The 25336-nt window shown below is 36.9% G+C and overlaps 1 protein-coding gene across 6 annotated transcripts in view; it reads right to left on the bottom strand.

Moving 5' to 3' along the window:
- Positions 1 to 25336, bottom strand: part of LOC132530597 (E3 ubiquitin-protein ligase parkin) — a 1420256-nt gene that overhangs the window by 945346 nt on the left and 449574 nt on the right. The window lies entirely within an intron of this gene.

The following is a 25336-nucleotide window of genomic DNA, read 5'->3' as shown; positions in this document are numbered from 1 at the left end:
CACATTATGGAAGTTTCTTTGTTCACATTATCTCCAGCGGTCTGTTAAATGTTTGCAATGCTTCAGTGCTTTTCTGAACAACATTTTGTTAGGAATGAAAATTGACTTACCTATCAATAATAAAGGCAGCTGAAAGATTAGAATAAAGAAATGAGTTTGTCTGAAATACTTACTTGGTTTCTGCCTTAGCTCCTGATCAGCCAGCCAGCACAAAACAGAGCCAGGGTCCCATCCGTCTCCCAACTACAATGGATCTCTAGTTTTGTGGGAGTCAACAAGTGGTTTTCAATGCTGTGAACCTTGACTACACAACAAAAGAACCCAGGCCCAGGGGGTGAGAGCTTCCAAGACTGTGTTCAGGGTATGAGCAGAAGCCACTTGAGGACCCTGCTTTCAGCCCTTTCAGGGGCCTCACACTGCAAACCTGTTGCAGTGAATAGGGTAGGAGACCATCAGTAGAAACGGGCACGTTAATGTCTTCCTAGACTCTTCCATTTAACAGTTTGAACCCATCACTATTCTATACGATTTAGCTGTTCGAAGACGATAAAGTTAAAAGCAAAACAAAAAACAAAGCAAAACAAAACCTTCGGCCTCCCAGATGTTAAGTTTCAATCTGTTTTCACAACTTCTCTTACCAAGGCCACATCATGGGAACTACTTCCCCAAATCTGGCCTCATGGGACCTCAAGGCAGGTCAGAGGATTGCAACGAGTATTCATCACAGCATGTATTAGACAATTTGCCAATTGTCTAATTGCCAATTGTCTAATTAATCCTAATTGTCCTGTTTTACGGGTCTGGTTGGAATAAGGCTTTGCTAACCAAGCCTATGAAGTTTGTTTTTATGTCAGAGAGAATCTTCCCCAGCAGTCCTTTTAAATCAAGAGCCAGAGGACAAAAATAAAATTATGAAAAAAAAAATTAAAACTATTGACAGTACACTATATCTGCTTTTATGAACTCCTGAGTCTGGAATAACTGATACACATATATAAGCAATTCCTTCAGTAAATATTCTTTGAATAGTATGCAAATAACACCTTGAAGTATAAAAACTGATATGGAACAGATCTTCAAAGACATTACACTCCTCTTCTTTCCTTCTATACCTTACTCGTGGATTGGCAGCAAAGTTTTTACTTTAAGAAGAATTTTATCTTTTGGAAAAACTTTGGAAGAATTAACGAATAATTGCTATACTTCTCATGGCTACCCACTGATTAGAAGTAATTAACTTATTTCTATTACAATCAGAGAAATCTGAAGAAGAGCAAAACACATCCTAATATATCAACAAGAACAGAAACAATAATCAGAGGCAATGACAATAACATCTTGCAAAGCAGTAAAGTACTTTGAAAAATCATATGACCTCCTTATTCTCAGGAAAGCAACCATGCCCCTGAAGGTCACCAGGTAGTCATGTAAATTGTGTCCAACTATCAGTGAAGGGTAAATACTAAAGATTAGGATGAGTCCCATTAAAAATAAGAATGGGAAATAAAATCAGTATTCAAAAGCACAGTTTCTTCCCTAGAACGTCATTCAATCAGTCATACTTTGAGGCTCATACATGAGAGTTTTCACTAATATAAACTAATATAAATGGTTACACTCTAGAATGATGTTTTGAGGAAAGTGACAGAATCACTGACCCTAGAGATTTAAAAGAATTGGGCTGACATCCAACTCTTACTCTCAAGCAGAGAATTTTCTGTGTTGACTTCCTGAATTTCCTTCCAATTTTGAAATTTAAAGTAGATAACGTATGTTAAAGTTAAAAAGCTTAAAATACTATTCTGCTCTATCTTACCCACAGTTTTGTCAATTATCCTTTATTATGCCCTTAAAATTACTGTTACCATTATCATCATCATTTTAGTCAATCATGAAAGGAAATATAACTGGATTTGAATTTTGTGAAGAGGTTTTCAACATTATTTAGAATGCTGTAAGAATTTTATTGTAAGTATATTGCACCAAACTTTAAAGATATAATTTAAAACTGCAAAAGCAAACAATATACAAGAAGTGCATCCAGACTTTCATTACTTTATTCCAACACCTGTAGAATTAGTGTAATGAATTGACAGATAAAGTGACTGAATCAGAAATACAAAGAATTCAGGTAAAGACGAGATCATTTTACAGGATAAGTTTATTAGAGAAGTAGTGACAAAAGAGTGAGAAGTGATTTAAGTGTAGAATATTAGGACAGATTTTAATATCTATTTATTACCTCTACTTCTATTGCTAGGTATGGTTTAGTAAAAAATTTAAAAAAGTATGAAAGTTTCACCCAAGATTTATATGTTGTCACTTCAAGTATTTCCTCATTCTAAATGAGCGCTACTTCACAAGAGCGTATATAAGCTCTTGTAACATGCTTTGCTTTAAACTCTGAATACTTCATCACCAAAAAGCTTATATTGTAATAAAAACATGTTGTGTCTGATAGTATCAAACACATAATCACATAGATGATTCAACTTTACAGGTAGCAATGATCTTGAAAACCAGTGCATTGCCAATGACACCAGCAAATTTTATAACACAGATATATCAGGTTTTCTTCAATTTAGATGGTGACATTTTACTTAGTTTCAGTAAAGTATCGTAGAATTCTTTCTAGAAGGAATAATAAAGAAGCTGAATTTCCTGGGCATTTTTCCCCACAAGTACTTGCATAATTTATCAGTCGACACTCCAAAATAATTTATTTATTCATTTATAGTATTGCCCTTGGATGTTTCTAAAATGGACTTCCACATTTAAAATTAAAAAGCTACAAAAGGGGCTTCCCTGGTGGCGCAGTAGTTGAGAGTCCACCTGCCGATGCAGGGGACACGGGTTCGTGCCCCGGTCCGGGAGGATCCCACATGCCGCGGAGCGGCTGGGCCTGTGAGCCATGGCCGCTGAGCCTGCGCGAACGGAGCATGTGCTCCGCAACGGGAGAGGCCACAACAGTGAGAGGGGCCCGCGTACCACAAAAAAAAAAAAAAAAAAGCTACAAAAGAAATTTTTAAATAAGATAAGAAATTGCATAAAAGAGGACAACCTAAGTAGATACACAAACTACAACCAAGTTTTAAATTTAGCTTTGACCCTCCCAGGATTTTCAGAGCAAAATGTGCACACAAACACACCAGGTCAGATTATCTCATTGCTGGATGGTTTTTCCTCATTCTGTGTATAGAATCCAAGAGGTACGAGTTTCTTTTGTCTTTACCATGAAAATGCAGTTTTCCACAATATAAATGATTGTTATATATTTGCACCCAAAAGAGCAAATTCAACGATGAAACTAAGAACGTTGCTCAGTACTTACTGAAAGCAGATGGTCTAGAGTGACCCTCCCAATAGCAGAGTAAAATCTGTTAATTTTGATAAAGTATCCCTTTATTTTCTAACCAGTTTTCTCCTATATAAAATCCAGCTAGGTATTTACCCTTTATGAGGCATATTTAAGCAACTGTTTTGTGTCCCAGATACAATCCCTTCTTAAACAACAATCAACTATTAATTTATGCAGAAATGTTTTCTGGTAATAAATTCACATTGCTTTGCTAAGTTAAAAGAACATATTCACATCTACAAATGCCTTCCCTATTTGGCTGTGAAAAAACTTTGAGTTACATACAGACAAAAGTAACTCATGTATGCTCTCACCACTTTGCCACCCACCCCATATATGAAAGAATCACAATCAACTTCAATTTACATGAAAGAGACTTAAAAACAGGAAAGTAATTAGATACACTCATGAGAGATAATTATGTCATGTAATGACGACTATTCCCCAAAGTGCTGCTGGCTCCATTAAAAAAGCATTTCTCTTCCCAGTGAATCTTGCAAACTTGTGGGGTATGAGGAAAGGCGACATTCTCATCAGAGTTAAAAGCATATGATATGAATGGGGTCCTCCACATGTCAATGACTGCAATCAATTACCAAGTGTGTGTTCTGTTTTCTGAGGTGGGTTCAATTTATCATTTTATTGAAAAGGTTCCATTATGCTAATGTCTTACAAAATCACACTCTGCCATTGCTGTAAGGTCATGAGGGGATATAAATTTTTACATTTAGAACCAAGAGGCTGTATAGCAGTCACAGTTTCCAAGGGTTAAAAAGAAGCCATCCAAGTACATTCAAGGACTTATCAATGGTAACTTGGATGCTCGTCTAGTTAACAGAAGGAAAAAAAGGAGAATTTTCTAAGTTAAACATTAAAAAAATCCTAATGCTACAAAAATAGGGGTATTAAAACTTGACTTCAAGTATAAGGGTGGTTATTTGGAAAAAAAATTCTTCAGCTAAATTTTGATTTACCTATCAATTTGAAGTGTCAGTAGAACAGGTGCATATTAAATAGGTCTCTGTTACATAGTATCTAGGCTGTCTCAATTATCTACCACCTTCAACCACCATCTTCAAATACTTTCAAAAATAAGTCTTTTAAAGATCTAAAATATGTGCAAAATTAATATGCATATTTTTGTGTAACTTTGTGTTTATAAGGTGGGTGCTTAGGTTTCTGACTAGCCCTAAATCCCACATCTGAGTCTCAGAAAAAGAAGTATGATGAGCTATTCAACTCAAATTAGATATTATTCCCTAGAGTAATGTTTTGTTTCCATCTTTCTAAGAATTATTGATTCCCTCCAATAATTCACCAAGGACTGTGAACATAATTCATGAATATATTGTATCATCAATCCATCAATAATTTGTAGTTATGGGCAATGACTGTCAAACAGCTGAGTAAAAACACATTACAACCAGATAGCTCCCTTTGGACCAATTACTGTAAATCAAAGCAACGCTGAGGAAAAACAGTTGCTCTTTAGAAATACTTGTCTTGTATATTCGGCATCCAATATTCTAATGCAGCCTGAAAAGCAGGCTGTGAACTACAGTAACTACTTGCGGGATTTGGCATTCTGTTATGTCTGGTTCAGTTGCTGAGTGGCCATTGAGGTTTATATTCTACAATATGAGAATATGAGGCCTCCCAATTTGGGAGGCCGTTTGAAATGGATCACTGATCACATTGTGGTGCTGTTCCCAAGGAGGTGATTTCTAAGGAGCCAGGTATGGTCCAGGGCTAGGCGCGTGCAATCTTATACTGTGTTAAACTACAGACATGGAGTTATACAACATGTTTTTTTCATGATCTGGAATTAATTTGACAGAAAAGAAGTTTTAGAAACATGTGTTTGAAAAAAAATGAAAAGATTATGTACTCCTTGACAAATTCAAATCATAAAGTTTTTCATTAACTAAAATATATTAAAAGTGGTTTTCCTACAGCTGTTATGTATTTCCTGTCAACTGCTACATGTATTCACATCAAAGGAAAAGCTATGGAAAATAGACATTCCTTAAGCTGGGAAACTATTACTCAGATATTTTACAAAAATGGAGATATTTGTTGAAGGCTTCGGAATGGGGTGGCTGTTCTTACATCAGAGTGTATACCATTAGTACTGATTTTACAAACCATGCCAAATCTAAGCAATTACTCATGAACACTTTGATCTAATTCAAAGAGAATGGAATTTTGAACCAGATGACTTTGTTTCAAGTCTTAGCTTCAACATCTTTTAGCTGTGCGATCTTGGACAAGACATTTAGTCTTCACTCTCAGTTTTTGTGTAAAAGAAAGGATAATAATTATGTTTCTAGTAAAAATCAAGTAAGATGGTGTAAGTGTACAAGTTTCATAAATCAAGTGTTAGAAAAATACTAGTTATTCTATTGAGAGTAAAAAACAAAGTCTCTCCAATGGCTTTAAGGCAATGGTTGGCAGGAGAAAAATGCTATTCTCTGTAACAGTTCACACGTTAAATAGAACTACTTCAGCAGCATCCTCTCAATATTAAAAAAAAAAAAATCTGAAACTTGGAATTAAGCCCAAGAGATTATTATTGTTTCTTAAGTGCTAAGGAGATCTATTATTTAGACTATTTTACAACTTTGTAGGGGCAGGAGTTAACTTTATTTCTATTAGAGATGCAAAGAACGTCTGTCCAGTGGAACAGATGGGCCCAAATGTTATCTATTGCCCAGTAAGAACTTAACAAATTTTGTATCTAGCTTAGCAATCTTATCCTAACTTCTCTTTATTAAACTGTACCTATCATTTATATCAATCGATTATCTATATATCATCTATCTATCTACCCTCTCTAAATTTTTGGAACCAAATTGCACAGCTCCTTGTTTCCCTATTAAATAATTAGTTGAATAAAACTTTGACATCTGTTCCTTTTATATTTGCAGAACAGTCGTGATTTTACCTATTTGAAAATCAACCTTCCGCAGTTCTGGAGGAGGCAGGTAAACTGCATTACCAGAGGCCTCATGGGCTATCAAGCCGAGGCACATCTTTTCTTGGTTCTTAAAGTGAATTCTGACCAAAAAAGAATTTTAGCTCTATCAATCCTGTTTCTGTGTGTCTTCCCCTCTCCTCTCTGCTGATTTCATGTTCTAGTTTCTGCTGCTGGTTTATGCTCCCCTTGGTGGTCACAATGAATGGGAAATGGGTTTCACATTCATATCGTGAGATATGAAGATGGACTTAACTCTTCTCTGTTGACTAAGAGACAACAAATGTTCAGGTCGTTTTTGCTTACTTTTCTATCTGTGACCTCAACTCAATTAAAAACTTTCAGCTTCCTGGGAAAGAAAAGAGCTCTCTGAAATCTGGACTAGTAAGTTTCATGCTTCTTTGTTTACTTCTGACCTGTGACTGAAGTTGTGGGATTGAAGCCATAAATCCTCTCTATGGCTCTGTGTCTACATATCTGTAATTCAGAAAGGTCTCTGCCTCTTGTGTGTGTAATGTTTTCCTACCACCAAAGGTTATTAATAAATTAAATTATTGTGTCTCATGAAATAAAGAAGCTCTGGTTTGACTGGTTTCTGGAAATAAATAAGCACTTATATAAATGGAATATTTACAATATTCACAAAAAATAAAGAAACTGAAATTTAAATACTTCAAATGTTCTAGACATTTACGAAAAAAATCCTTCTTATAGAAAGTACTAGGTGAGGAATATTTGAAGAATTCAAATTCACACAATTAAGGTGAGTCTGTGGACACTTGGATTGTTTTAATAATTTGGATTTAAGAAAAAAAAAGCTGTATATCTTTTCTCTGATATATCAGTGTCAAATATGTGATAAGATTTTATATTTTATAGAAGGCTAAGGTTTGATTTTCTATGAAGAGAGTATTGATTAATTAATCTAACATTACATGATACTTAAGTTTATTAAAAATATACTTTTCTACATTTGTATTTTACTAGATTGTGTCATAATTCTGACAAATGTGTTATAGTAATTATGTTTTGTAGTGTGTCAGCCAAAATATAAGTTCTTAGATCCTTATATAACTTAAAAATCTGGATTAATATTAAATCAGTCTATTTTAATGAATAATCGTTAGATAGATGGACAATTTCTATTAAGGTTGAATACAAAAGCATTGATAAATAAGCATAATTTCAAGTTTATATACTTGTGTTTTTTTTTAATTTTATATGATATAGAATGCCTATATCTTTGGTTTATGTTAATGGAGTGTTTTATTTTTGTTAATTCAAAAAACTGCGCCTGTAGAAAATTATGTAACGTGTATCTGTGAGCTTTGCTAGTCTGCTAAAATTATTGTGTGCAACAGACAGTTCTCAATAACCTACCTCCCAGTTTTCTCTGTAGAACAGAAGTTGTTACTTTGGTTAAAAGTTATAATTAGTTTGGGTGGTTGAGACTACATCAGAAGCAACAGCAACAGAAAAATATAGCTGTTTACCCAAGGAAGTAGGGTGAGTTTCTCTTTCTAAAGGAAGAAGAGAGTAGTTTATTTCTCTAAAAGAAAATGTCAGTTTGTTTCAGAATATGAAAGAATACAATAAAAGACAAAAGAGAATGTAGCAAGTTGTAGAAAGCTGGAGCAAAGTGAATTTGACCTGCCTTTGTTTATAATACCCAAGTATGAAAAGAAGTTATAAAATGTGTTAAAATTAGTGCAAAGTTTACCTAGCTTTGATGGATTTATTCCTAGGATAATTTAAGAGGGAAAAAAGAAGCTCGTAAAACCTATGTTGTTAAATATTATATTAATGCAAAATTAGTGTAATAGGGAAGAAACTTTGTCTTCTATTACAAGTTACTCACTAAAGGGATATTGCCTATAAGCTTAAATTATACACAATGGCCCATCTCTGGGAACTCTGCCTCCCAGGTGATGAGCATTAAGTTAAAATACCTTTGTTTAGCTCACAGAAAGCATCTTGACTAGGCCCACCTGTGAATGACTGCAGGCAGGAGGAAATTAACACATCCCCTCTGGAGGCCGACAGGAACCAGGAAATGTTTGACTTAATCCCTCCCCTTCTAGTATAAAAGAACCATCTTGCCTGAGTTAGGATGGTGACTACCTTCTCAGTTAGCCAGCTTTCTGAACAAAGTCTCTATTCCTTTGCCCCAACAACTTGTCTCTCGATTTATTGGTCTGTTGTGCAGCGAACAGTGTGAGCTTGGACTCGGTAATATCAGAATTACACTTCTTCTTTGTTGAGTTGATAAATTCACCTTAGAACACTTAGTAAAGCACAGAAAATATTATTTGTCCCATCTGTGTAAATTTCCAGGAAATGCAGATTCTACATCCCACCAGAATAATATCTGCTTTGTGTTGATTTTATCTTTGATAGATAATTTTTCAGTTTCCTCACTTGTGAATGAACTAAGGTTTGTTTTAATCATGTTGCCTTATACAATTATTTTAAAATATTTTATTGTTACTTTGATTAACTAGATAACCAAACTATTGTTTCTCAGGAGCCTAGGACTTTATTATAACCAATGATCAAACCTCCTCTGATCATTCCTTTGATCTTGCCTACTAAAATTCAGATCTGAAATTTAGTTTTAATAATTAAAGTAATAATTTCAGAATATACTATACTTACAAATGTCTTTGAGTTTCCCAGAAGGCCCCTGGAGAGAGGGGTTAGAAATTACTGGATTTGTGTGGTAGGCTTCATATTTTCTTAATGCCTCAACATTACTGGAAGAGCTAAGGAATGAGCTATCAAGTTAGAAGAGACTCTCAGCCTTCCCTAGGTTTGGTCTGTATAGATAAAATGTCATTCATATAAATCTTTCATTAACTGAACCCTTTATAGGGGGCCATGAAGATTGCTCAAAGCCCTTGCTTCCCATTACATGGTCATACCCTCAAAGGAAACATTGATCAAACCCTTATGAAACAGTTATGGTCTGTATCACAAAGGGAAATGTTACTCTCCTCATTCTGATACTGGTCACTGTCATAATCAACCTAGCCTTTCCTTATTATGAAACTGGTTTCTGATTCCATCTGAGCCTCCCCTGAAAGCACTCTATAAACCACAGGCCCTAGCTTGTGTATTCATCACAGAAGGGCAGTCTCAGGCCTCAGAGAAAGGACTGTGCCAGGTGCTCTGAACTACAGTCAAAAAACAGACTCTCAGTTACAGGCTCTGAGTTGACATCAGCTTGACAGCTTTCAGACTGTACCAGTGGAATAAATCAGGAATTCCAGAACTCATGAAAAAACCACTAACCCAAGATCCAACAAAACAAGGGTTAATTACATGAGAATAACTAAACTGATGAGGGAAATTTACTTATGGTTGTTTTGAATATTACTTGTGTTGCTTTTAAGGTTTTTTTTTAATTGGAATATTAAGATCTTTTTCTTCATTTATCTCAACTTAAATTTAGCAGACTATGACTTTGTTTACTGAACTGAAACATTTATAAATAGTATCTGATTTTCACTGGTCCTCAAAATTCATAAAACAATACTTTGACTGAACGTCCTTACTCTCCATGGCAACAGTTATTTGCATAGGTTCAATAAAAATTTGTTCTCATCTTACCAGGATATAATTGAACAAATTAATTGTGTAACAAAGGATACACATGGAGAGTCATATTTGAGAAGAATTCTCACTTCCTCACACTACGGCATGACAGCACGTTGTTAAGGGATGGTAATTGGCTTTACACTTGTAGCCAATGCCTACAAAGACCTCACAAGAAAACAAGTTCCATACCTGGCCAACAGAGTCCCATTCACATGGGTCATATTTCCTGTCCAGGGTAATAGATAACTCCAAAGAGAAAGGTTTATTGCCTTGTAAGACTACTGTTGTATCTAATCCAGCAATCTCATCCTAACATTTCTTCATTACACACACACAGACACATAGACACACATACACACACTTAAATGCTAGAAGCGGTTTTTCTGTAGCTGGTACTTTGAAAAATTTACACAAAAGTAAAGATAATAGTAAATAGTATAAGAATGTATGAAGAGGAAGGAAACTTGTTATTTTATTTTCTAGGACTGTCATAAATTGAATTTTAATTTATGGGAAAAACGAGCCATGTGTAGGATATTGTGATTCAAAGATGGTGGCACTAAATGATGTCACTGCAACAAAACAAACTGAGGAAGGTGCATCATAATGCTCGCCTGTGGAGTTGGGGATAAGGTTTAACTATTTGTGTACAAAATTTGAAGTCAGAGTACCTTGTAATGTTGATTGCAATGATTAAGATACCTGTTTGTCTCTGACAAAAGAACTGGACCTTGCTTCAAAAATCTAAACTTCTCCCACAATTTAGAATCTTGTATCCAAATGAATTACATTTCTCAGTCTCAAAGAGCCGTCAAATGATGGACGAATAAATGTTGTTTTTATTCATTTAACACATTTATTAAGCATCTAGCAGTGGTCCCCAACCTTTTTGGCACCAGGGACCGGTTTCGTGGAAGACAGTTTTTCCATGGACGGGGGGGCGGGAGATGGTGGGATGGTTCAGGCAGTAATGCCAGCGATGGTGAGCAGCAGATGAAGCTTTGCTCGCTCTACCGCCGCTCACCTCCTGCTCTGCGGCCAGGTTCCGAACAGGCCGAGGACTCGTACTGGTCCGAGGCCTGGGGGTTGGGGACCCCTGATCTACTGCATGGCAAGCACTGTGTTAGGGACTGTGGACAGCCTAGAAAACTTGAAATCCCGTCTCTTGAAATTTACTTCCCACTGGGGCTTGTACACCTGCGTGAGCCACTCTGCTGTTTATAGTCCTATTTATATATGGTAAATCTATTAGATTAACTATGTTAGAAGAGCAAATTTGTTCACACAGAAAAATTATTTGTCATGAAGTCCAGAAGAAAAAAGATATCTATGAAAATTATAAACAGAAGCCAGGAAAAGAGCAGGTCTGAAAAATACTGGATTGTTCTGTTAATGAAAAATTTCAAAAGGCTCTAATGTTTCTCCGTAATAAGTAGCAAGTGGTAGAAATGTGCAATCATACAATAGCCCTAAATTAGTATCACTGAAGACGTGCAACATTTTATTGAGATGTAATGTTTCTTATTGACACAAAGAGATTACATTAAACAAAGGAATTAAAGCTATGGTCATTACTTTATCAGAATAAGGTGACACACCTGAAGTATGGCAGCTATGCCAGCAGTATTAATTAAAGCATAAAATACTTAGTAATAGATATAATCTTTCTCATTTTCATGAAGGAAAATCCTATACGGTCAATTTGAATTATGTTGCCTCACTACCCATGGAACAATTCTAGTTCCTAGTACTCTTGGTCTATCTTTCCCCAAGGTTGCATTTACTTGTTAAATAAAATAAAATAATAGTAACACATGATTCAATGATTTTTAAAGAAAGGTGGTGTCACAGCCATCAGCTACAATCAAAGAATTCTGCTGGCTCTTTATCATCAAAATGCTCATATTGGCATCAGAAATCCACACAACAAGCAGCTTTTATAAATAACTCCTCAGGCAGAAGTCTCACTCACTAAGCTGTGTCTTTATCTTAGTGACAATAAAAGAATTGCATGGCAAACGGCAGCAATCGGTGCAGACTGGCAAACCACACCTGCCTAAGCCATCTCTCTAGGTTAAAATGTTTGCCTTGCTTTGTCAGGAGGTTAGTGAAAAGTGCCTTGTCTTTAAAAAGCAGAACATCATGAAAATGCATGCACCTCTTTTTATTGCAGTTATGTAAGGATGAATACTTTTAGACCCATATCAGGATCCATATATTGCATTCATGTAAACATCAAAAAGACATCGGCAGCATTCAGCGCCCAGTGTGTTGTTTCGCACAATGACTCTAGCCTGAAACACGTGCCCAGTTGATCAAAACTGCATCCATGTGTGCCATATTGCTCACTTAGAACCTAAGCTCTGTCTGAGTCATTATGCTCAACACTAATTTGTCTCTATACTGCTCTCATCTATCACTGGCTGTCAGGGCCAGGTTGATAAAGTCCCCTGTGGTCCACATCTGTGATCAGTCCTCAGGTAATCTGCTCTTTCAAAATACTGCACGGAGAAAAAGGGTTCTTTGAGCAAGTTCCAGTAGAAAAAGCTCAAAACAACTTCATCTTTTTTTTTTTTTTTGCCTTATTGAAACTTCATTTCTGTCCATGTGGTTCCCAATGACCAAATACAGATGTCAAAAGCCAAACATTAATTGCATTTTCTGATGGAATATTCTAAAAGGAGCAGTGCATTGCCTAACAGAATATGAGGAAGAAAAGCCAACAATACCATACATGATTTAAGGCTGGAAGGCAATGAAAACATGAAATTTAGGAGAATAGCCACAGGAAGTTTTGTTCTTGATGTCATTCCTCATTATCCTAGAATACCCACTGTTCTAAATTTGCTCCTAAATATGTGGTGGAAGTGACAACACTTACAAACAAATAAATAAATGAATAAAATAAAATAAAACCCCTACTCCAAAAGCAGAATAAGCAGAAAGAAGGTAGTCTCATGAGTAGGAAGTCTCCGGAATGTGGAATGGGGGATCTACCTTCTGCTTTTTTTAATGAATAGATGCAGGTAGCCCTGGATCTATAAACTTAGATTGATTTTAGAGCCCAGGCCCAATATCAGGCCTTTTGATCATGTGAGCTAGGAAAAGGAAGAGTAACAAAAATGGCTAAAAGTTATTAAATATTCAGTATATGCCAGGCGCTGGTATAAGCTCTGGTCGTGAAGTAGCTGGAGTCAACTCTATGAGGTAGGTAATTCAATATCTCTATATTATAAATGGGGAAACTGAGGCCCAGCATGTTAAGAAAACCAGTGCTTTTTGAACTGTGCATGATTCACCTGAGGACCTTATTAAAATGCAGTTTCTGATTCAGTAGGTCTGGGATAGAGCCTCAGGCTCTGCATGCTGATACTGCTGGTCCACAAGCCACACTCTGAGCAGCAAAAAGTAAATTGTCCAAGGTCACAGAGCTGGTAAGAAGCAGAGCCAGGGTGAGGCTCAGTCAGCCCAGCTCCAGAGCCCAGGCTCTTTGCCACTAAGCTTAGTATCTGTGTCACAGACCCGTCGCACCCTGGGGTACTTGAGCATTGGCTCAAGGACTAGAAACAAACGCCTATCACCTTTGCCGATAGTATTTTCCAGCAACAGCAAATATTTATTAAGGGCCAACCAAGAGACAGTTACTGTGGAAAACACTTAGGATATAAAAAATATTCCAGGCTCAAAGGATTTTCATTTAATCCACTAGCCAAACAACTGGCCATTTGATTCCCAAGCAAATTACAGCTCCACTGATGGACTGCGTGTTCTGGTTAGTTTAATTATCATACACAGAGAAGATAGAGCACTAACTTTCAAAGAATCAGAGCGTAATATCACACCTCTAACACCAAAGGTAGTAAATTTAATTTAATCTTTGGGGATTGAGGAAGAACTTTTAAGATCTTACAGAGGTTTAGGAGTATCATTAGGAAATTTAATTATAGTTCAATGGATTTAGAAGGTGTAGGAGTTTGGGCTTGATTCTATGGTATCACCTAAAAAGTGAATTAAAAAAAGAACGTCCTGATAGTTTGTTAACTTGTCATGAGAGTTTCAATATCTTTTATTAAAAGGACATTTTATACTAATTCCCATAGGTGGAACAAACATTACTGAATTAGGTGTAAAATTTTTGGAAGCTCCAGGTCATACAAAACAATACCTTCAATAAATGTTTCACAAAATTTAGGAAGTTTTAAAAGAGTTTATTATAATCAGTCAATGTTTACCACTTAATTTGTCATTTTTGTCTTTCTCTTCCTTCTAACCACATTTAAAAAAATGGAATCCAGCCGCCGGCCTACATTTCTGGCATACTCTGCAATAATTAGAATTCTCCAACGAGTCCCAAGACAGACTTCACCGGCTGAAAATATCCTGCCTCAGCTCCCACTCTCTTGTCAAGTGCAAATCTTACCATCTTAGCACTTGTCCAACATCCTCCGAAAGTCCTCTAGGCTCCAAAAGCAAAAATGTAAAGGCTCTACCTTATGGAGCACTGGAGGCCCCCAGGAGAGGGAGAGGCGCGCACCGCACAGCCCTAGAGGCCTGCATGAAAGGAGCACACGGTCAGGTCAGACCTCATTTAGTCTAGGGGCAACTTCTCCTCTCCCCTGTTTATCACACTATTGCTCCGCAGAGGGGACTTCAGAAAAATTGAAACACCCCGAGGCCCCTAGCAAGTCAGGACCACACTGAACCTTAAAAACTTTAACAGCGTCATTTCCCACCACTCTCCCCTACAGCTCATTTGTAACTGCTTAGGTTCTAAAGAGACAACAACAACCAAGAACACGTCCAGCAGAGTCACGTGCGCTGAGACAGGCATGAAGGAGGTGCAGAGAAAGAAGGCCGGCCTCAGTCTGTCTTCCCCGTTTTGGGCAGTGAGCTCACCCCACCCAGCCGGCATGGAGTCCTCGCTGAGGTCAACCTCTCACCCGTGCAGCGGCTGGAGTTTCCTCTCTGTATTTTCTGACACCCAGAAAAGGACACACTGGCACTCCTTCTAGCTTTACTTGACTGCATATCTCTTATGTATTAAAAAAAAAAAATTCATCATGTGTGGAACGCTTTCTTAAACACCAGCAGAGAAAGAAAGATGTGACTGAAAGTTATCAAGTCCGTCTTTAGTCACTGAAAGTGTTGGCTCTCAGAGTTCTCCACAACAGGAATCACCACTCCGCCACCCCCCAGCCCCAGACACCTTTCTGATACCATCAATCCTCTGAAGCCATAATAGAACCCAGCTATGGCTGTCACTGTCTGAAAACTACACAAGCTCATCCCCCTCTCTGAGTGTAACTAACCTCTTCCCCCATCCTCCAAAGCCCCCCACCACTGACAAATTCTTCTTGTCTTTCAAAGCCCGCCTAGGATGCCTGTCTTAGCCTCTCCCTCCTCAACGTCCCCATATTACTTTGATTTACCTCTTTTTCAGAACTCACTTCATTTTAATTTATATACATACATATTCTAAGATGTGAGCTACCTGAGGATCTTGCTCTTCTCATTAACCCTTGGATCTCCTGTTGCCAGTTTATTACACATAAGAAGTTCTTTGCAGTTCTGACACATGCTAAAAACAGGTGGATCATCATGCTAAGTGAAATAAGCCAGTCACAAAAAGACAACAGAGTATGATTCCACTTCTGTAAGGCATCTGGAGTAGTCACATTCACAGAGATAGAAAGTAGCATGGTGGTTGCCAGGGGCTGCAGGGATGGGGAAACAGGGAGTTGTTTAATGGGTACAGTTTCAGTTTTGCAAAATGGACATGTTTTGAGATTGGTTGCACAACAATGTGAATATCCTTAACACTACTGAACTGTACGCTTAGAAATGGTTAAGATGGTAAATTTCACATTATGTGTTCTTTGCCACAATGATGATGATGATGGTACTAACAAAAGTAGTACTCAGAAGATGGCTGAAAACAGCAAATGAGGGAACTATCTGGTTGACACCTACACTGTTGTGTGTGGAGTGCTTGATGATCTCTAACCTCCCCCTTAACGCGTTTTGACTTCCTCAGGCTTAGAACTGTTACTTGCACTCTGGATACCCCATGGCACATCACACCATGCTACCCACATGCAGTTATTCACCATTTTCCCCTGCCATATGCGATGAGCAAAAATTGAAGAGCTGTAAGAGTCATCTTACATGTTGAATAAAACTTTTTGGCAGTATGACAATATATCCAGTACCATCCACGTTCCAGGCAATGAAGGTATGAAGTATATGAGACTTACTTGAATCTGACAAGCGTACCTTCAAAGTAGAAAGCAAAAATGTGACAAGTAATTAATTACACTGAACTAAGTCATCCCTCGGTATCCATGAGGCATTTGTTCCAGGAACCCCCTCAGACACCAAAACCCGTGGATGCTCAAGTCCCTTATATAAAATGGTGTAGTATTTGCATATAACCTACACTTATCCTCTCTGTACTTTAAATCATATCCAAATTACTTATAATAACTAATACAATGTAAATGCTATGTAAATAGTTGTAAATACAATGTAAATGTTATGTAAATAGTTGCCAGGTGATTGGCATATTCAAGTTTTGCTTTTTGGAACTTTCTGGAATTTTTTATTTCTAAATATTTTTCATCCCCAGTTGGTTGAATCCATGGATATGGAACCCGGGGATACGGAGGGCCAACTGTATATATAAAGTACAATAAAGAGGAAAAAGAAACTCATTCTGCTTTTGGAATGGTGCTCATACTTCTTGGAAAGGAATATAGGACTATTTTCCTTACCTAAAAAACCCACCCAAAAATATGTCAGGTTGGCAAAATTCCCACTACACTGAAAGATCATTTTCTGTGTTTTCACTTATAATGTTGAAAGAGTATATTATAGTAAAATTTTCTTTGTTGGAGAAAATATCAAGTACTTGCAGAATCATAAGGTATTTTTAATAATTTGATGTGATAGCAACTTTAAGTTGCTCTAGTATGACTGCCAAAATTTTGTTGTTTCAGGGAAGGTTTAAAGCTGTCCAATGCACCAGGAAATTCACACCCTCTGGCTTAAAGTCATTAGTATGTATAATACACATTTTCAAGTACTTGAGATTTGATTTTTGGATAAAATGAGAATTAAGTCTGAAGTTTATCGCTTTATTCCATTAGGAGGCTTCCATTACTGATCTGTATTTGGCAGGTGCTAACTCATTCATAATCCCAGAATAACTTTCATCTTGTAATACATTCAACCACTGGCAAAAAAATTGCTGATAAGAACATACTCTCTAGTAATCATGATATATCTACAGTATGTATCCAGGGCTCAAGTCTTAAAAGTAATTTAATTTATTTTTAATAGACTTTATCTCTTAGAGCAATTTTAGGTTCACAGCAAAACTGATCAAAAAGTACAGAGAGTTTCCATATACCCCCTTCCCCAACACACGCCAGCTTGCCCCACTATCAACATCCCTCACCAGAGTAGTGCACTTGTTACAACTAATTAACCTACATTGATACATCATTATGACTCAAAGTCCACCATTTGCTTTAGGGTTCACTCTTAGTATTTTATATTCTATGGGTTTTATAATGACATGGTATCTACCATTTTATCATACAGAATAGTTACTCTGTCCTAAAAATCCTCTGTACGCTGACTATTCATCCCTTCCCACACAACCCCCCCGCAACTTCTGATGTTTTTACTGTCTCCATAGTTTTCTCTTTTCCAGAACGTCATATAGTTGGAATCATACAGTATTAGGCTTCTCAACTTGATTTCACTTAGTAATATGCATCTAAGTTTCCTCCATGTCTTTTCATGGCTTGATAGCTTATTTCTTTTTAGCACTAAGTAATATTGTCTGGATATATCACAGTTTATCTATTTACCTATTTAAGAACGTCTTGATTGCTACCAAATTTTGGCAATTATGAATAAAGCTGCTATAAACATCTGGGTGCAGATCATTGTGTGGACATATGTTTTCAACTCATTGGAGTAAACACCAAGGAGCACAATCACTGGATTGTATGGTGTGTTTAGTTTAGTGAGAAACTGTCAAACCGTCTTCCAAAGTGGTTGTACCATTTTACATTCCCACCAGCAGGAATGAGAGTTGATGTTGCTCCACATTCCAGCCAGTGTTTGGTGTTGTCGGCGTTTTGGATTTTAATCATTCTAACAGGTATGTAATGGTATCTCATTGTTTTTTTAATTTGCAATTCCCTAATGACATGATATTGAGCATCTTTTCATATGGTTATTTGCCATCTGTATATCTTCTTTGATGAGGTGTCTACTCAGGTCTTCTGTCAATTTTTTACAGGTTGTTCATTTTATTATTGTTGAGTTTTAAGAGATTTTGTATATTTTGAATAACAGTCCTTTATTAAATATGTCTTTTTTGCAAATATTTTCTCCCCATCTGTGGCTTGTCTTTTCATTCTTTTGCCGTTGTCTTTCACAGAGCAGACAATTTTAAGTTTAATGAAGTCCAGCTTATCATTTATTTATTTCATGGATCATGCCTTTGGTGTTGTATCTAAAAAGTCATTACCACATTCAAGATCATCTAAATTTTCTCCTATGTTATCTTCCAGTTGTTTTAGTTTCATGTTTTACCTTTAGGTCTCTGATCCATTTTGAGTCATCTTTTGTGAGTGACAAGTGTAAAATCTTTGTGTAGTTTTTTTTTTTTTTTTTTTTGCATGTGGATGTCCAGTTTTTCCAGCACATTTGTTGAAAAGACTATTTGTTCTCCATCATATTGCCTTTTCTCCTTGTCAAAGATCAGCTGACCATGTTTATGTGGGTCTACTTCTGGGCTCTCTGTTCTGTAGAACTCTTCGTGTATTCTTTCACCACTACTACACTCTGTTAATTGTTGTAGCTTTATAGGAACTCCTAACTTCAGAGAGCATCAAGCTTCTGACTTTTTTCTTCTCCTTCAATACTGTGTTGGCTATACTGGGTCTTTTGCCTCTCCATTTAAACTTCAGAATAAGTTTGCTGATATCCACAGAATAACTTGCTAAGATTTTGACTGTAACTGTGTATGTCAAGTTGGGAAGGTGATGTCTTGACAATGTTGAGTCTTCTTATCCATGAACATGGAATGTCACTCCATTTACTTAGTTCTTTGATTTCTTTCAGCAAAGTTGTGTGATTTTCCTCATACAGAACCTGTACATATTTTGTTAGGTTTATATCTAAGTATTTCATTTTAGGGGGTGCTAATGTAAATGGTACTGTGTTTTTTAATTTCTAATTATATTTTTTCATTGATGGTATACAGGATAGCAACTGACTCTTTTATATTAACCTTGTATCCTGCAATCTTGACATAATCACTTATTAGATCCAAAAGCTTTTTTTGTCAAATCCTTTAGATTTTCTGCATTGACAATCACATCACCTATGAGCAAAGTCAGTTTTATGATTCCTCCCAATCTGTATGCCTTTTGTTTCTTTTTATTGATTTACTGCATTAGCTAAGACTTTCAGTATAATGTTGACAAGGAGTGGCAGAGGTAATTTATTCTTAATTTTTTTAAACCTTTGTCTATTTTTAATTTTTTCTATTTTACATTTTCAAGTTCTATTTCAATAATTCATTCCAGGGACTTCCCTGGTGGTCCAGTGGTTAAACTCCAAGCTTCCACTGCAGGGGGCACGGGTTTGATCCCTGGTCAGGAACTAAGATCCCACATGCGGCGTGGGGCAGCCAAAACAAACACACAAAAATTCATTCCAGCGTGTAATGCTTCATCGAAAGCAGTCTCTTGCATTTAGTAAAAAGATGTCTAATTATTGTAGAGGAAAATGTTCTTCAAAACTAATGAAATGCATTGTTAGTAGACCGGGGCAATGAGACTTAGAAAGAACTGGATAAAATTAATGAAAGTTTTCTTTTTAAAGACCCCAAAATTATGAAAAAATAGTACATCTTGTGATATAAAAGTTGAGTTTTAAAATTTGACTACTTGGCTAAAATTAACAATTAACATGATTCTTCAACCTTTATAACCAAACTATCTAGAAGAAAAGCAAAAACTCATTCATTCCTTCTGATATTATATTTAAATGAATACAGACTAGTGGATATGTTGAACACAAGGTTCGGAGTAAGACAGTCCTTAATAGAGTCTTCCTTTGGATTTGTTCCTCAAATGATCTGATACTACTTTCTATCTATTAGGAGGACATTAATATATTCTACCTGATGGGGTTTCTGAAGAATTAAACAAGACATTTCATGGAAGCAGGGCTTAGGGCAGTGCCGGGCTCAGGATAAGCATTCACAGATGTTGACTATCATTACCACCAGTTCCTGATGTCACGGGTGTTACGGTATTTTGATGATTTAAAACACTGATCCTGTTGCTTCTACCCTGGCATCCTGAGTTTATTCACAAGCAGCCAAGGTGAACATTCCCTAAGTCACATCATGTCACTCCATCTCTCAAAACTCCTCCAGTGGCTCCCTTCTCACCAGGGTAAAATCTAGGGCCTACAAGACCCTACACAGCCTACAGTTTTCTGAGGCCTGTGAGGACATGGCTGCCCTGGAGAAGGATTATGAGGAGGTTGGTATGGATTCTGTTGAGGGAGAGGGAGAGGAAGAAGGAGAGGAATACTAATTACCATTCCTTTCAGCCCTGTAGCATGTCATCCTCAGAATTTCAGCTTCAACATTAGTTGACAGGAGTAAAACTTTCTTATTAGATTGTCTTCACTTTCAACTGTGATCATGTATTACTGTCTTCCTTTCTGACTTCCTGTCTCCTACTGTTTCACTTCCTCTGCCCCAGCCACGCTGTCCTCCTTGCTTTCCAAGCACGTCCTGCCTTGGGTCCATACACTCGCTGTCCCCTCTACCTAAGATTCCTGAATGGATGCTCCCTGAAATGCTCTCCTCAGTTGTCACTTCATGAGAGAGGCCTCTGACCACCTTATACAAAAGAGCACCCTTTCCAACACTCTGTGTTCCCTTTACTATGCTATTTTTTTTCACCAGAGAACATATACTTACTAGCTATTTGGCTTTTTGTTTGTTTGCTTGTTTATTATCTTCTTCCCAACTAGAATGAGGTCCAGTTGGGTTGGTAATTTTGCTGTTACTATTTCCTGCTACATCCCAGCACCTAGAATCGTGCCTGGCACAGAGTAGGGATTCTCTAATTATTTGTTTAAGTAGTTAGCTAACTGCATGACAAATATTGGAGAATATTCCTATTTTTTCCTAGATCCAATAGCTTCTTTCATCTGATTATCAGGAGGGGATGAATGGTATTTCTTTAAGGAAACACAAACATAATATGTGAACTTAGTTCATGCATGTGTTCCTTGGAGTCCAGGAATAGCTTACTCGATGTTCTTATTCAAATGTTTATAAAATAATATACAATAACAATATTTTAAAACAATACAAATTCTTACTGTGTAGGACAGTGTTACTCAAAGCATGGCTCCTGGAACCATACTTTCAGCAAGACCTGGGAACTTGTTAGAAATGCAGATTCTCAGTCACCACTCCAGGAAGACTGAGCTGGACCCAGCCCTCAGGTGACACCAATGAGTACTGAACCTTGAGAACCACTGCTTTAAGGAATTCTTAAATGACTCATTTCAGTTCTTTGACTTCCTCTTAAAAATCATAATCTAACATGTCCTAGCTTCTAAATATAAATAGTATAAACTATTAATGTAGATCATGACAATGCCTCTTACATTGACCAATTATCTTTTGCACCTATAAATACCTGAAAGACATGCTCTCAAGTTGCAGTTCTTATTTGTTGCATCTACTTTTGTGCCTACAGCCCAGCTCTCCACCTTTTAGAGCCCTCTCACGTTTGGCAAGCACCTAAATTCTTCCTTGTCTAATTCAAACACCCTGGAAACATGCTGAAATTTGGGTTTATTTCTCTTAAATTTCTTTCTTAAGGGCAGAAGTTTTCAAACATTTTTCAACCAGGACCTTTTTTCTTTTTTTTCCCCAAATGAAATGCACTGTAGATGCTTTGTATATAAAACTGGTAATTATGAGCCTGCTCTTGCTACTATGGACTGACTTGGTTTGTCCACCTGTCTTTCTCAACATTCCTACCACCTGGTTAAAGACTCTAGGTAGGTCTCACAGTCGAAAGGTGGGAAAACATTTGCTATAGGGCAGCATTTCTTGGAGTGTACTCAGCACCATGATTTCTGAATCTCTGTCCTCAGCTAACGGAATCAGACTTTCTGGCCCTGGAATAAGCATTGAACAAACATTCCCACTAGAGTTTGTGAGTCACTGCTCTAGGAACTCTAACCTGTCATTTTTATTAAAAAAAATAATTGTATAAGCACGTCGTTTGCCCACAGTCATTTCAAATAATCCCATTCAAGGTATTCCATTCATTCAAGCAGTAAAATTAACAAGATATTTTAAGAGGTGAAGTTTCATTTTTCTCTGTATAATGTTGAACAAGTCATTAGTTCTAAAAGTTAAATACACAGAAAATTCTGATGAATGGCTTATTACATTTACAGTTTTACATAATTTAGGAAACACTGATCACCATTTTTTCTTAGAGATTTTGTGGGAAACTACAGTAAATTGAACAAATATCCTGTCCTCAAAGAGATAAAGTATATACAGAAGGAACTAGAGTACAAAATAGAAAATAATAAGAGGTATGAAAGTTCTGAAAAGGAGATGATTCTTTCCACTTCAGAATATTAAGGGATTACTCCTTGCAGTTCAGAGTTTCAGTTCAATGCAGAATAAAGTCCTAAAGTTGACCTGGAATAACCCATATTTTTTTGCCTGATTCTTTCCAGATGCAACATAACTTACACCACCCTTTCAGCACAGGAAAGGTAATAGGAGAGCTCACTCCTGATCTGGGGTGATGGAAGGAGAAGCACAATAGGATGCTGGCCACCTGGCATGCCAGCAAGTGTTGCCAAGCCCAGTCCCCAGTCGGCAAAACACATGCAGCTAACAGGCCACCACTGGTCAGTGGGTAAATGAGAAACAGGGTGATTAGAGGTCAGACTACATGAGGTCTGTATGGAAAGTTAAGGTTAAGCAGTCCAATAACAAAGCATACAGTAGCCTGCAAGCTCTTGCTACAGTGCTACTGTCCTATGTACATTTATGAGAGTTTCTTTAATCTATTGTTTGGGTTGAAACAATTACATATTTCACTTAAAATCTAAGTAGAATATTAGACATTTAGCAGAATTTTCTAAGAGTGTACCGGTATCTCAATCACTGTAGGAAGAGAATATTTTCTTCAGTAGAAGTATTATGATCTAGCAAGAGAAACAATGGAAGGTGCCAATAATTCCAAACTGATAATCATAAAATAAAACTCTCAAGAAGACTGAAGGCAATTTTATAATAAAATAAAATAATAAGATTCTACTTTTTAAATCTTCAGATAAATACCAGTGACAAGATAGTAGAATCACATACATTAGGAAACATTAAAATATGTGAATACCTATAAATGATAATTATTCTGCTTATATTATTATTAATGTTCAGATAATGCACATAAGGATTTAATTTTGCTCTAAAGCAACAGCCACCAACCTTTTTGGCACCAGGGACCGGTTTCATGGAAGACAATTTTTCCATGGACAGGGACAGGGGGGTGGTTCAGATGGACAGGGACAGGGGGGTGGTTCCACGGACAGGGAGTGGGGGGTGGTTCAGGCGGTAATGCGAGTGACGGGGAGCGACGGGGAGCAGCAGATGAAGCTTCGCTCGCTTGCCCACCGCTCACCTCCTGCTGTGCGGCCCGGGCTCCTAACAGGCCATGACCGGTACCGGTCCACAGCCCACGGGTTGGGGACTCCTGCTCTAAAGATTTCCTATCAGATATAAGTTAGGTCACCTAATTCCAAATCCTAGTCTCTAAAACCACATTTTTACATTTTAACCTGTGTCACATTATGGGCTATTTCCTCATATATATCTTCCAATTCATTAACTGTCTCTTTGGCATTGACAAATTGCTCTTTTAACCAATCTGTTGAGGATTTTTTTTCATTCTAATAGTTAAATTTATGCTCTATTCAATAGCTATCTTTTCTATTATGTCTGTTTTCTGTTTTGATTTCAATTTTTTATTTTATGTTCTAATTAACATAAAACATTTTTGTTTTGTATTCTGTTTCAAACTGTCATTTTATTTTCTCACGTTTTGGGGGAAACCAATCTTCTAGTTTATGGTGTATGCTCTTCTCCACTCAAGGTAGAATATCCCTTTTTTGACTTATAATGGGTATCATGAGGACCCCTTCAGTAGGGCTTGTTCATCTCTGGAGGCCATGACCCCCAAGTGTTCTCTGGAATGCTTTTACGTACATTCTGCTTGAGACATCAGATGTGCCAAAGCCTGGGTCTGATATTTATATTAATTCCTCCTTGTGGACAACATAGGTATTGAGAGGTTTAGGTTTATCTCATTTTCCCCATTTCTCAGTTATTTTTTCAGTCTCCTAGATGCCCAGTCCATGTAAAGGACATGAAGCCTTCATTCCTTCCACAACCACCTGAGGGCCACCAGAGCACCATGCACTTAAATTCTTGGTTTATTCATTCCTTTATTTAAAGACAGCTGTGTTGTTTCTACTTCTTCACTTACCCCTGGAAAATTTCCTTTTTCTTTTTCAATTTCATCTATGATTTTAAAAATATTAATTAAATTTTATTTAGTAATTTTAGCAAGAAGCCTCCATCTTGGTGGTTCCAAAATTCTCTGACACTGTGAAAGCCATACCAGCCCAGGGATGCTTACGTCTTCACCTATTGCACGTGGGAGAGAAATAAACTTCTACCTTGCCGAGTCATTGTTATTACTTTGTGTTTTCTGTCACACACAGTCAAAAATAATCCTGTTGTACCTCTGACTATTTAGACTGGAGAATAAAAGACTAAAGGAAACATACTAATATTGTCAGAATAACAAAGGGATTGTCATTCATGCCAAAACAAACTTTTGAAATGGGCTGTAGCATAAAGAAGGAAGAATTCTTTCACACAAAGGATATTACTGACATTGTCATTTGTTCTTAGAACCTGTGAATGACTAAAATTACCTCTGAAGTTCTCTTTCTCCTTTTTTAACATTTCTCTATATCATCAGAAACATAATCAACCAAAATGTATTTTAAGAAAATAAGAAATAGAAGAAAACAAAGGCAAAAGTTGAGAGGGACATATAGGTACCTTAATCATATATTTTGAGCCTAGCACAATGTATCACATGTCCCCACCACCCCTAGTTCCTCCAAAAGTAAACCCAAGATACTATCACTATGGTCCTGACACCTTCCCCATCCCTTATGTTCATTCTTAATATGATAGCTCTGTTTCGTTGTACTTATTAAATGTGTCACCTCAAATTTTACATCCACGTACTCTC

The sequence above is a fragment of the Lagenorhynchus albirostris genome, chromosome 12 (assembly GCF_949774975.1).
Source record: "Lagenorhynchus albirostris chromosome 12, mLagAlb1.1, whole genome shotgun sequence".
Lineage (NCBI taxonomy): Eukaryota > Metazoa > Chordata > Mammalia > Artiodactyla > Delphinidae > Lagenorhynchus > Lagenorhynchus albirostris.
This window is presented reverse-complemented; position numbering and strand designations above follow the sequence as displayed.